General features: G+C 49.8%; 1 pseudogene across 1 annotated transcript in view; it reads right to left on the reverse strand.

The window, feature by feature from the left end:
• The window catches only part of LOC144817818 (uncharacterized), a 316,434-nt pseudogene that overhangs the window by 144,376 nt on the left and 158,861 nt on the right, over window positions 1-13,197 (reverse strand). Inside the window, exon 5 of the transcript XR_013606986.1 lies at window positions 12,689-13,012. The product of XR_013606986.1 is annotated as an uncharacterized LOC144817818 (transcript). The remainder of the gene's footprint in view (window positions 1-12,688; window positions 13,013-13,197) is intronic.

The raw sequence follows: 13,197 nt of genomic DNA on the forward strand, positions 1-13,197 counted from the left end.
ACCCAAATGCTGTTGGTGGACTTGCAGCACTGCTTATGCCACCCACAGAAGCAGCCTGTAAAAGTATGTCTCAGGTCTGCCATTTCAGAGCCTGTATGCAGTCTGATACTGCCATGTTGACTGTGAAAATGCACCCACTTGCCAGTCCCTAAACCTTTCCTTTTCTGCATATTAGTCACCCCTATGGTAGGCCCAAGGGAAGGGTGCATTGTAGGTAAAAGGTAGGACAAGCCCTGATGTGTGTGGCATGTCCTAATAGTGAATTAGAGCCATTTTCGTTTTTCACTATTACAAGGCAACTGTTCCCCATAGGCCAGAATGGGCAGTTTGATTATTACATCTTATATGCCTAACTGACTCAGGGAACTAGGTAGACATTCGAGTTTGGTATGCCTAAACTCAGAATGGTAAAATACATCTTGTAGTGAAGTTGGTTTTAACATTCTGTGTTTGAAAATACCCCTTTTAGAAATTAGGTATTTTCTTGTCTAACCATCCAAGCCTGCCTCTGCTAGGTTGTGTATTCCTTGTCTGGAGTTTGAGTGACAGGGGCTGGGGGTTTCCATGAGACAGGGTGAGTCAACACAGAGATGAATAGAGATATCTGCATGCAAATGGGAGGGAGGAGTTGCACCTGGGACCTGAATAGGGCTCTGCCGTCCCTCCACAATGCTGGCTCCACCTCCTGTGGTGCGTCTGATGTCCCTGGCCTGCACTGTGAAAGAAAAGAAGGAGAAAGAAGGAGTCATGTAAACAGAGTGTTCCAGGACTGACCAGAAATGGTTTGGACTAGGCATTGGCCTCTCTGCCTTCAGATAACAAAGAGAAACTGTGTATAAAAGAGGGGACCCAAACCACAGAATGTTGGACCACTTTTGGGAAACAAGAAGAAACCTTTGCTTAAGAGAGGAACCAGAGAGACTGAGGAGAGAGTATCCCTAAGCTGAAGTGCTGCATGGGGGATTGGCCTGCAGTGGTTGCCTGACTGCCAAAGGAAGGTGAGAGGAACTTTGTGTGTACTTTCATCAACTTGTGGAGGATCTACAAGGGCTTGAGAAAGAGCTTCCCTCATAGTCTCAGGGACAATTAACTTCACCCACCAACTCCCCAAAAGTTATTTGTAAGTGCCTGCAGTTGTGTTGGGCTTTCTGAGGGACAGCGTGTCGCAAGGAGCTGGAAGCGCAACTCACAAAGAAGCGTGTCGCCGAACTGCTGCAGTCGCTTCACAACGTGAAAGTGTCTCGCATCGCCGGAGAAGAGGATCGACGTCGCACCAGATACCGCCGAATCATCGGAGAAGCGTGTCACAGCCGCTGTCGTCACATCGCTGGAAAAGCGTGTCGCCGCTGCAAGCTGTCTCATCGGGGAAACATCCTTTACAACGCAACTTTTACCACGCAGTGCCTTTAGGATGCAACTTTTACAACACAAACCATTACAACATATTGCGCTGGGGGGGCTCTAGGATAGGGAATAGGTTTAATTTACAGTCCAACACCTTCCCTACTATCCACGGGGACTGAAGTTGGAATAGTAAATTAAACTATTCACTATCCAGCGCCCCAAAGCACTATGCGTTGTAATGGAATGCGTTGTAAAAACCGTGTTGTAAAAGCATGTGATGTAAAAGCATGCGTTGTAATGTCATACATCCGTCTCATCGTTGCCGAAGCGCCTCGCATCGCCGGGAAAGAGGATCGACGTCGCATCAGACGCCGCCGCATCACCGGGAAGCGTGTCGCATGGCCTCTTGCGGCTCAGAAGAATCGTTGAGTCTCCGCACAGCCGTAGGGAGTGCATGCATCGTGTTGTATCCAAGAGAAGACACCATCTTTCTTTCATTGCACCGGATCTTCTCCGCATCACGGAAGCGCAGTAAGAAACCGACGCATCACCACCCCTCGCAGAGAAGAACCAGAGCATCCCCTACACATCAGTAGGGACCCGATGCATCACCGTTCTTGGTGTGTAAGGAACCAATGCATCACCTTCCCGGCAACACTTTCGTTGTATAGTGTTACGCATCCAAAGGTACATTGAACTCAAAGTGTCGCATTTTACATCTTAAGAGAACTAAGCTATTTCTACCAAGTACAGTATTGTGGATTTTTGTCGTTTGTGATCTTGTGTTAAGTCTACATAAAAATACTTATTTTTATACTACAACTTGTGAAGTGTCCATCTGTAGTGTTCTCACAGGGTTACTGTATGTGTTCACAAATGCTTTACACACTGCCTCTGAGATAAGCCTGTCTGCTCGTGCCAAGCTACCAAAGGGGTGAGCAGGGGTTATTTTAGGAGTGTACCCCCTTTCCCTGACTAAACGCAAGGGTCCCTATTTGGTCAAAGGGACCTACGTCTGCCAACTAGAGACCCCCAAATCTAACATTGGTAGTCAGCGGTGACGATTTGGACTTGCATTTCTGACTCATATACAGTGATTGGTGAACAGTACTAGTGAGTGCAGACCAAAAGCAACCAGATACTTTTTGGTAGATATTTTTTCCTGGCATTTTCTATTTTTGCAAAGAACTGCCAAGTTTAACCACCATGGAGAAAGCAGCATCCATAGCATCTGTTGATTATGAGCGGGAAGAGGAGAAACTGGAATGCTACAATGTAAAACAGCTAAAGCACCTCTGCAGGAAATTTAAAGTTGCAATGACCGGTCTCTCCAAGAAGGATGAGTTCCAAAAGGCGCTGAGGGCCTGGGTTGCAGCAAGGAGTACCCCTGAGAATGAGGAAGGGGTTGAGAATGCAGAGGAGCAGCTGGATGGGCCATTGGGTCCAGGGGGCAGGAGAGCAACCTCCCCAGCAGGTAGCAGTGTTTCTGCCAAGGGTCTGTACCCAGAGGAGCTGGAGGACAGGGAGAGGAATAGGATGGAGCTAGCCAAATTGAATGGGCAATTAGAAATTAGGAAATTTGCGCTAGAGGAAAAGAAGATGCAACTGGATCATGAGAGAAGTTTGAGGGAGTTGGAGTTGAAAGCAAGGAGCTTGAAGATTACTCCCTCTGGTGGCAGCACACCATCCATGCCTGTGGAAGCTAGGGAGTATATTCCTAAGGATGTGGTTAGAGAGTTTTATAAGAATGATGGCATTGGGCAGTGGTTCAAGGCCTATGAGGAAGCCATGTTCTCCCACCGGGTCCCTGAGAAGGATTGGGGAGCGGGGTTGTGGGGCGGTTCCTTAGTGAGGGGTGGGATATGCTTTTAGACTTGCCCTCTGAAGAAGTCCATAATTCTTATAGCCACATGAAGAGGCATTGATGTCAAGGTATGAGTTGACTCCTGAATTGTATAGACAGAGGTTTAGAAATTGCAAGAAGGTGGAGTCAAGCACATGGGTAGAATATGTAACTTTCTTTTGCAGAGCATTGGATGGTTGGGTGAAGGGTAGCAAAGTTAATGATTTTGAGGTGCTTTTTAACTTAATTGCATGGGAGCACTTGTCAAGTAATTGTTTTCCAGAGCTACGCCAGCACCTGATTGATAGCAGGCTGACTAACCCTAGAAAGCTTGCTGAGGAGGCGGACCGCTGGGTGAGCACCCGGGTCCACAAGGTTCACATGGGAGACTCTGCCAAGAGTGGGCAGGGTCATGCGCAGAAGAGTGGGGGGGATAAGGGTAAACAGAGGGAGTTCCAAAGAGGGCCCCAAAGTAATTCCCAAGGGAACCAAGGGAAAGGTTCCCAGCTGCTCCCGAGAAAAAGCACAGGGCCCGACAGGTAACCCTGTTCCTAGGGGACCCCTGAGGTGCTACAAGTGTGGGCACACAGGCCATCAGTCTAATGATCCCCAGTGCCCACAGTTTGCAAAGACAGCACCCACTGGTGCACCACCCCGACAGATTGCGAGGTTAGCCCTGGGGGAGGAGAGTGGTGCCCAAGGTGGGTGGGGTCCCGCAGAGATGGCCCTTGTCTCTTTAGGAGACTGTGAGGTGGTCCCCGGGACCCAACTGCCTGATAACACTAAGAAGTACAGGCAGTGGGTGACCATCAAGGGCCATGGAGTGGAGACTCTTAGAGACACAGAAGCCAGCGTGATAGCTGTCAAGTGTCACATGGTGTCTCAAGAGCAGGTTGTCCCCAATGCATTTTACCAAGTAGTTGCCACTGACAACACAGAGAGCCACTGCAAAGTGGCTTGGGTGCCCTTTGAGTGGGGAGGGGTCTCTGGTACTCTTCGGGTAGCTGTGAGACCCGCCATGCCTGTTGACTGTTTGTTAGGCAACAAGTTGGAGAACTCACCTTGGGCGAAGGTGGAGCGAAGTGCTCATTTGGAGATGTTGGGTCTGCCTGAATGGGCGTGTGTAACCACACGGTGCATGGCAGCTAGTAAAGGTGCTCAAGAAGACCTGGAGCCTGAGAGGGAGGCCCAGGTACCTGCCTTAAAGAGAAGAGGCAGGGGATTCGGAAAACCGTCCCCTTAAGTTCCCACGGTCCAGGAGGAGGCAGACACTGAGGGGGATGCCCTGGAGCCTACAGGGGAACAGGTAGCTCAACTGGGGGACCTGCCTGAGGTGACCCATTGACAGCAGGAAGGAGGAACCTCCAGGGAATAGTTCTGTTAGGAGCAGAACCAGTGCCCTTCTCTTGTGGGTTTGCAGCAGCAGGCTGCAAACAAGGCAGCAGGTGATCAGTCTGGATCACATTGGATCTACTGGGAGAATGGTCTCCTGTATAGTGAGCCTAAAGGTTGCTGAGCATGGGTCAGCCTGTGTGCTGGTGGTACCCCAGCGCTTCAGAGCCTTCCTACTGGGGCTGGCACATGATGTGCAGTTGGCAGGACATTTGGGGCAAGACAAGACCTTTGAATGGCTTGTCACCCACTTTATTTGGACAAAAATGTGCAAGAGTTCAGAAACTCATTGCAGGACATGTCAGACTTGCCAGGCAAGTGGAAAGGGTGGGAGGAAGCAGAAGCCTCCTCTCCAGCCATTCCCTGTGGCCAGCACTCCCTCTGAACGGGTGGGTATTGACATTATGGGGCCACTGTACCCCAAGACAGCCATGGGCAACAGGTTCATCCTGGTCTTGGTGGACCATGCCACCCGGTACCCGGAAGCTATACCTCTGAGGACAGTGACGGCCCCGTGGTGGGACGGGCACTGATGGGAATTTTCTCACAAGTGGGATTCGCTAGAGAGGTAGTGTCTGACCGAAGAACAAACTTCATTTCAAAGTATATGAAGTCCCTGTGGCAGGAGTGTGGGGTAACCTATAAGTTTACCACTCCTTACCACCCCCAAGGAAATGGGTTGGTTGAGAGATTTAACTGAACACTAAAAGGCATGATTATGGGTCTTGAGGAACCTACGAGGCGCAAGTGGGACGTCCTCCTACCATGCCTGCTGTTTTCATACCGTGAGGTGCCACAGAAAATCTATAGGGTTCAGTCCCTTTGAGCTTCTCTACGGTCACCCAGTGAGAGGACCTCTGAGTCTGGTCAAGGAAGGCTGGGAGCAATCTCCCAGGAAACATCCCCAGGATGTATATAGCTACATGCTTGCCTTCATGAACCAGACTAGGCGATTCAGACAACTCGCTGAGGCGAATCTGGAAGCCAGCCAGGTAGAGAGGAAGTGGTGGTACAACCAGAATGCCACTCTGGTAGAGCTTAAGCCTGGTCAGAAAGTGTGGGCCATGGCCCCAGTGGAACCTTGTGCGCTTCAGGATAAGTGGACCGAACCATTTGAGGTGGTGGAGCGCAAATGTCCTGTTACCTACTTGGTGGACTTGCGGTCTCCCAGGAACCCCTTGAGGGTCTTGCATGTCAACTGCCTGAAGCCCCACTCGGAGAGGTTCGAAGTAGGCATGCTGTTAGCGACAGATGATGGAATGGAGGAGGAGACTGAGCCTCTTCCTGACCTCCTGTCAGCGACAAAGCGAGATGGGTCAGTGGATGGATGAACCTCTCTTCTACCCTGACTCCTGAGCAACAGAATGACTGCCGCCAGTTGCTGGGACAGTTTTCTGGTCTGTTCTCCCTGATTCCCAGTGTCACAGATTGGTGCATCCATGATGTGGACACTGGAGATAGTCCTCCTGTGAAGCACAAAACTTACAGGGTGACTGACAGGGTGAGAACTTTCATCAAGGAGGAGGTCTCTAAGATGCTTGTGTTAGGGGTGATTGAGTTCTCTAACAGTCCTTGGGCCAGCCCAGTGGTCTTGGTCCCAAAGGCTGCTGCACCGGGTGCCACACCAGAGCTCTGGTTCTGTGTGGACTACCGAGGGCTCAATTCAGTCACGAGGATTGACGCGCACCCCATCCCCAGAGCTGAGGAGCTCATTGATTAGTTAGGGGCTGCACGGTATCTCAGCACGTTTGACTTAACATCTGGGTACTGGCAGATCGCCTTAACTGATGGCGCAAGAGAGAGGTCAGCATTCTCCACACCAGATGACCACTACCAGTTCCGGGTTATGCCCTTTGGGATGAAGAATGCCACTGCCACCTTTCAAAGGTTGGTCAACCAGGTGTTGGCTGGATGAAAGAGTTCAGTGCCGCTTACCTGGATGATATTGCAGTGTTCAGCACCAGTTGGGAAGAACATCTGCGCAACCTCTGGGAAGTGTTGATGGCGCTGCGGAGGTAATGCCTCATGATCAAGGCGAGTAAGTGCCAGATCAGACAGGGTTCCGTGGTGTACTTGGAACACCAGGCTGGGAGCAGCCGAGTGGCGCCCCTACAGCCCAAGATTGAAACCATCCTGGCTTGGGAGCCCCCCAGACAGAGGTGAGAGCTTTTTTAGGACTCACTGGGTATTACAGGAGGTTTGTCAAGGGGTATGGCAGCATTGCTGCCCCCTTGACAAAGCTGACTTCCAGGAAGCAGCCCAAGAGAGTGATTTGGATTGACACCTGTCAGAAAGCTTTTGAGGCCCTGAAAACTGCCATGTGCACGGCGCCCGTGCTCCTGGCACCCAACTTCTCCAGAGAGTTTAGTGTTCAGATAAACGCTTCAGAGCATGGTGTGGAGGCTGTTTTGTCACAGATAAATGAGGAGGGTCTAGATCAACCCGTAGCCTTCATCAGTAGGAGGTCACTTCCACGGAAACAGAGGTGGAGTGCAATTGAGCGTGAGGCATTTGCTGTGGTCTGGGCACTGAAGAGGCTGAGACCACACCTGTTCAGACAGACCACAGGGCCCTCAGATGGCTGATGCAGATGAGGGGTGAGAATTAAAAGCTGTTGAGGTGGTCCTTTTCCCTACAGGGGATGGATTTCACAGTGGAACACCGGCCTGGTACAGAGCACGCCAATGCTGATGGTCTGTCCAGATTTTTCCACCTTAGTGATGAGAACTCCCAGGAGGTAGGGTAGTTCTCCCCACATTTCAGCTGGAGGGGACACGTGTTAGACCTGGCATCTTGGAGTTGGTCTCCCTTCCATTTTTCGCTGTTGCCTCATGTGTTTTTGCTGGTTATAAATGCTTTGGGCAATATGCCACTGCTGTCCAGTGCCACAGTGCAAGTGCTCCCTATGGTAAATTGATGTATGGATTAGTGATTCCATGATTGGTTGGTTTGGTTTACTTGTCAAACCCTAGTACAGTGCACTGAGTGTGCCCAGGCCTTGTAAACCAAATGCTGCTGGTAGGCCTGCAGCACTGGTTGTGCCACCCAGAGAGGCAGCCTGTAAAAGTGTGTCTCAGGTCTGCCATTGCAAGCCTGAGTGCAGCCTGGTACTGCCATGTTGACTGGGCAAGTGCACCCACTTACCAATCCCCAAACCTTCCCTTTTCTGCATATTAGTCACCCCTATGATAGGCCCAAGGGCAGGGTGAATTGTAGGTAAAAGGAAGGACAAGCCCTGATGTGTGTGGCATGTCCTAATAGTGAGTTACAGCCATTTTCGTTTTTCACTATTGCAAGGCTACCTGTTCCCCAGAGGCCAGAATGGGCAGTTTGATTATTACATCTTATAACCCTAACTGACTCAGGGAACTAGGTAGAATTTCGAGTTTAGTATGCCTGAATTCAGAACAATAAAATGTGTCTTTTTTATGTTGGTTTTAACATGCTGTATTTGAAAATACCCCTTTTAGAAAGTAGGTATTTTCTTGTCTAACCATCCAAGCCTGCCTCTGCTAGGTTGTGTATTCTTGTCTGGAGTTTGAGTGACAGGGGTTGGGGGATTCCAGGAGACAGGGTGAGTCAGCACAGGGCTAAATAGAGAGATCTGCATTCAGATGGGAGGGAGGAGTTGCACCTGGGACCTAAATAGTGCTGTTCCTTCCCTCCACAATGCTGGCTCCACCAGCGGTGGTGCGTCTGATGTCCCTGGCGTGCACTGTGAAAGAAAAAGAGTCATGTAAACAGAGTGCTCCAGGACTGACCAGAACTCGTTTGAACTAGGCAAAGGCCTCTCTGAATTCAGAGAACAAAGAGAAACTGTGTATAAAAGAGGGAACCCAACCCCCAGAATTTTAGTTCATTTTTGGGAAACAAGAAGAAACCTTTGCTGAGGAGAGGAACCAGAGAGACTGAGGAGAGACTATCCCTAAGCTGAAGTGCTGCTTGGGGGATTGGCCGTCAGTGGTTGCCTGACTGCCAAATGAAGGAGAGAGGATTTTTGTGTGTACTTTCATAAACTTGTGAAGGATCTCCAAGGGCTTGAGAAAGAGCTTGCCTTCTGCTGAAGTCTCAGGTAGAACAGACTTCACCCACCAGCTCCCCAGGAGTTCTTTGGAAATGCCTGCAGTTGTGTTGGGCTTTCTGAGGGACTGCGTGTCGCAAGGAGCTGGAAGCACGACTCATGAAGGAGAAGCATGTCGTCGAACTGCCGCAGTCGCTTCACAACGCGAAAGTGCCTCGCATTGCCAAAGAAGAGGATCGACGTCTCAACAGACACAGCGAAGCGTGTCGCAGCTGCAGCCGCTGTCGTCGCATCGCTGGAAAAGCGTGTTGCCGCTGCAAGCTGTCGCATCGTTGCTGAAGCGCCTCGCATCGCTGGCAAAGAGGATAGACGTCACATCAGATGCCGTCACATCACCGGGAAGCACGTCGCAGGGCCAATCACAGCTCAGAAGAATCATTGAGTCACCGCACGGCCGTCGGGCGTGCATGCAGCGTGTCGCATCCAAGAGAAGACGCCATCTTTGTCTCATTGCACCGGACCTTCATCACATTATGGCCTTGCGGGCTGCATTGCCACGGAAGCGCAGTAAGAAACCGACGCATCACCTCCCCTCACAGAGAAAAACCGACGCATCCCCTACGCATCTGTAGGGACCCGACGCATCACCGTTCCTGCATGTAAGGAAGCGACGCATCACCTTCCTGGCAACATTTTCGTTGTATAGCGTTACGCATCCAAAGGTACATTGAACGCAAAGTTTCGCATTTCACATCTTAAGAGAACTAAGCTATTTCTACCATTTTAAAGTTCAGTATTGTGGATTTTTGCCGTTTGTGGTCTTGAGTTAAGTCGATATAAAAATACTTATTTTTATACAACTTGTGTGGTGTCCTTCTGTAGTGTTGTCACTTGGTTACTGTATGTGTTCACAAATGCTTTACACACTGCCTCTGAGATAAGCCTGTCTGCTCGTGCCAAGCTACCAAGGGGGTGAGCAGGTGTTATTTTAGGAGTGTACTTCCTTACCCTGACTAGACGCAAGGGTCCCTTTTTTGTCAAAGGTACCTACCTCTGCCAACTAGAGACCCCCAAATCTAACAGGAAGTGTTTTCATATGTGTGTTTCCTACTAAGGTGCCTTTATTATGTTGTGGCATGCAGGTATGGTGGTGTGATGAATGAAGGTTTGTGAGACATAGACATACAGATGACTCTTTAATACGGACTAGCGAGCTCAGCCACCGTGGCAGCGGGATGCTGTGTGCCAGTACATCAAAGAGGGGTAATCCGAGTACGTCCAGTGATGCACATGGTGGCTTGTCCCAGGCAGAGATTCTTCCAACTGAATAAAAGGATACCAAAAGGACAAGAATGGGAATTGGTGACATAAGCAGTGGGCATGCATCCTTTTATTTGTCATTTATTTATTTATTTGTGTGTGTGTTTATTTTTTTAAAGGCCGGGATACTGTGTACTGCAGAATAGACACACCCCTTGAAAGAGGCTCTCAGAGGTGGGCCAGCCATAGCCAGGTCGTGGCTCAGACTCCAGCCAGACTGGCACCATGGGCGTGTGGAGGCGGGAGAGTAAGCTCTTTGCAGGTTGCTTCCTTGACAGTAAAACTGAACTAGCTTCCCTTGGTTCACCTTGTTCCCCACTCACTGCTGTGTGACCTCAATATTGTTCTTGCACCCAGCGACTCTTGTTCTTTCCAGTTCACATAAAGAGGCTTCCTTCCTCCTCAGCTCCTGACTTTTCCTAAGTCCCTCTTTCAGCCAGGACAGCAGCGCGGCAGCGATTTACTACTTTTCAATTCAAGACTACAGTGACATTATTTTTCCTTTAGATACCCCTGACGCTGCATCCGACTTTCAGGCAGTAATGCTTCACATCCAACAATGGATGATTTCCAACCAGCTTAAATTAAACCCTGAGAAGACGGAACTCATCTTGCCCGGCACAAGCCCTTCATATTGGGGTCCCCATTTTTGGCCAAACGAGCTAGGCACTCCCCCTAGTCCCTCGAACTCGGTAAAAAGCCTGGGCGTTACCATTGACACCGACCTCTCTCTTAAAACTCATGTTGGCACCATCATCTCGGCCAGCATGTTCCAGTTACGAAAAATTCGTAAAATCTCCCATCTACTCTCCTACGAATCCCTGGTGCAAATCGTCATTTCTCTTGTCCTCTCCCGCCAGGACTTTTCTAATTCTCTTTACTGGGGGCTACCTAAGTCCCTCCTCCATCGTCTTCAGTTGGTGCAGAACCAGGCAGCTAGACTTATTTGCAAAGCCCCCAAATGGCAATCCGCCAGACCCCTCTTGGCCAAGCTGCACTGGCTGCCCATCGAACAAAGAGCTGCTTTTAAAATAGGCTGCCTGGTATATAAGGCCCAGAATCCCCCATCAACTCTCCACTGCCCGGCTCGTAACCTCCGTTCTGCCCATCTCCACCTCCTCACCACCCCGATGGTTAAACTAAAGAAACTGGGCGGCCGCAGATTCAGCTACCTAGCACCCAAATTGTGGAACTCCCTCCCCCTTCAAATTAAAACCTCTGGCACCCTACTAAGCTTCCGAAAGAGCCTAAAAACATGGCTCTTCTCAAACCTCATTTAAGCTATGACCCCCACCCTCAATCCTAATCACAGCACCAGGAATCCTCTGGTGTCAGTGCGCTTTATAAATACAGCATAAGATAAGGTAAGACATCAAAGGCATAAGTGCAGTAGTAAGTGTCGAGAAGTGCATCAGTTTGTCGAGCTGAAACAGGATAAGAGGATGCAATCACAGAAATATGGTTTTACTTTAGCGGAAATGATAATTAGAATAATAACTGAATTACACTCTACCTCTCACTCCATCTCTCTTTCTCTCTCTCTCTCTTCCTCTCTCTCCTCTCTCTTTCTCTCTCTCTCGCTCCCTCTCTCTCTCTCTTCCTCTCTCTCCCTCTCTCTTTCTCTCTTCCTCTCTCTCCTCTCTCTTTCTCTCTCTCTCTCTCTTTCTCTCTCTCTTCCTCTCTCTCCTCTCTCTTTCTCGCTCGCTCTCTCTCTCTCTCCCTCTCTCTCCCTCTCTCTTTCTCTCTCCCTCCCTCTCTCTTCCTCTCTCCCTCTCTCTTTCTCTCTCTCCCTCTTTCTCTCTTCCTCTCTCTCTCTCTCTCTCTCTCGCTCCCTCCCTCTCTGTCCCTCTCACATTTTCTCTCTTCCTTTCACTCCCTCTCTCTCTCTCTTTGCCTCCTTCTCCTTCTCTCTCTCTTCCTCTCCCTCCCTTTCTCTTTCTCGCTCCCTCCCTCTCTCACACTCACTTTCTCTCTCTCTTTCTCGCTCCCCCTCTCTCTCTCTTTCTCTCTCTCTTCCTCTCTCTCCTCTCTCTTTCTCGCTCGCTCTCTCTCTCTCTCCCTCTCTCTCCCTCTCTCTTTCTCTCTCCCTCCCTCTCTCTTCCTCTCTCCCTCTCTCTTTCTCTCTCTCCCTCTTTCTCTCTTCCTCTCTCTTTCTCTCTCTCTCTCGCTCCCTCCCTCTCTGTCCCTCTCACATTTTCTCTCTTCCTTTCACTCCCTCTCTCTCTCTCTTTGCCTCCTTCTCCTTCTCTCTCTCTTCCTCTCCCTCCCTTTCTCTTTCTCGCTCCCTCCCTCTCTCACACTCACTTTCTCTCTCTCTTTCTCGCTCCCCCTCTCTCTCTCTCTTCCTCTCTCTCCCTCTCTCTCTTTGTCTCCATCTCTCTCGCTCTCTCTCTCTTCCTCTCTCTCTCTCTCTCTGTTTGCTTCTCTCTCTCTGACTCTCTCTCGCTCCCTCTCTCTCTCTCTCCCGCTCTCTCTCTCTTTGTGTCTTTCTTTCTCTGTCTTTCACTCATCCTCTCTCTCTCTGACTCTCGCTCCCTCTCTCTCTCCCTCTCATTCTCTGTCTCTCTCTTCCTTCGCTCGCTCTCTCTCTCTGTCTATTTCTCTCTCTGTCTTTCACTCTTTCTCTCTCTCGCTCTCTCCCCCTACTTCAACATGTGTCTTTTCATTGGCCTTTAAAGCCCACATTAGTCATCACTGCCTGTGCAGACATCACCGCATCACTTTTCCTAGTCCATAGTGGTAATTTCTGCACACAGAGCACTGTTTACCTGTCTCGTTGGTTGTGACCGTCACATTATAGAGGAGATCGTATCGATCAGGAGAGAGCTGTTTTCTTGCTCCATAGACAGCCACGATGTACTCGGTGAAGGGGAGCAGGTCTGCGCATGTCACCGCTGTCTCTTTGGCCCTGCTGTCCTGGGCTTCAATGGCACATTCTTGGTATAATACATGCGGGGAGCATCTGTTGGCACAGCAGGAATTTTGATACCATGTTGCTGAAGTTTCCCAAAAACTTCGACAGTCGTCGTTTCCGCAAGTCAGTGTCAACGTGACGCTGCTGGAAGACACGCCCAGGTGTGTTCGCTTTATTTCTATGGGAAACAAAATGCACGTGTTTGCAATGCACACTTTCAGAAGAATGACACAAGAAACGCACTTGTCATCAAAGTAAACAACAGAAAATGACACGGTCCCACGTTTGTTAAGGGAATAAGGAATCAACCTTAAGAAAATCCATAAAACTGCCCTTATAGGTCTGGGACACACAGTCCTGTGC

This window comes from Lissotriton helveticus, chromosome 2_1, assembly GCF_964261635.1.
Source record: "Lissotriton helveticus chromosome 2_1, aLisHel1.1, whole genome shotgun sequence".
Lineage (NCBI taxonomy): Eukaryota > Metazoa > Chordata > Amphibia > Caudata > Salamandridae > Lissotriton > Lissotriton helveticus.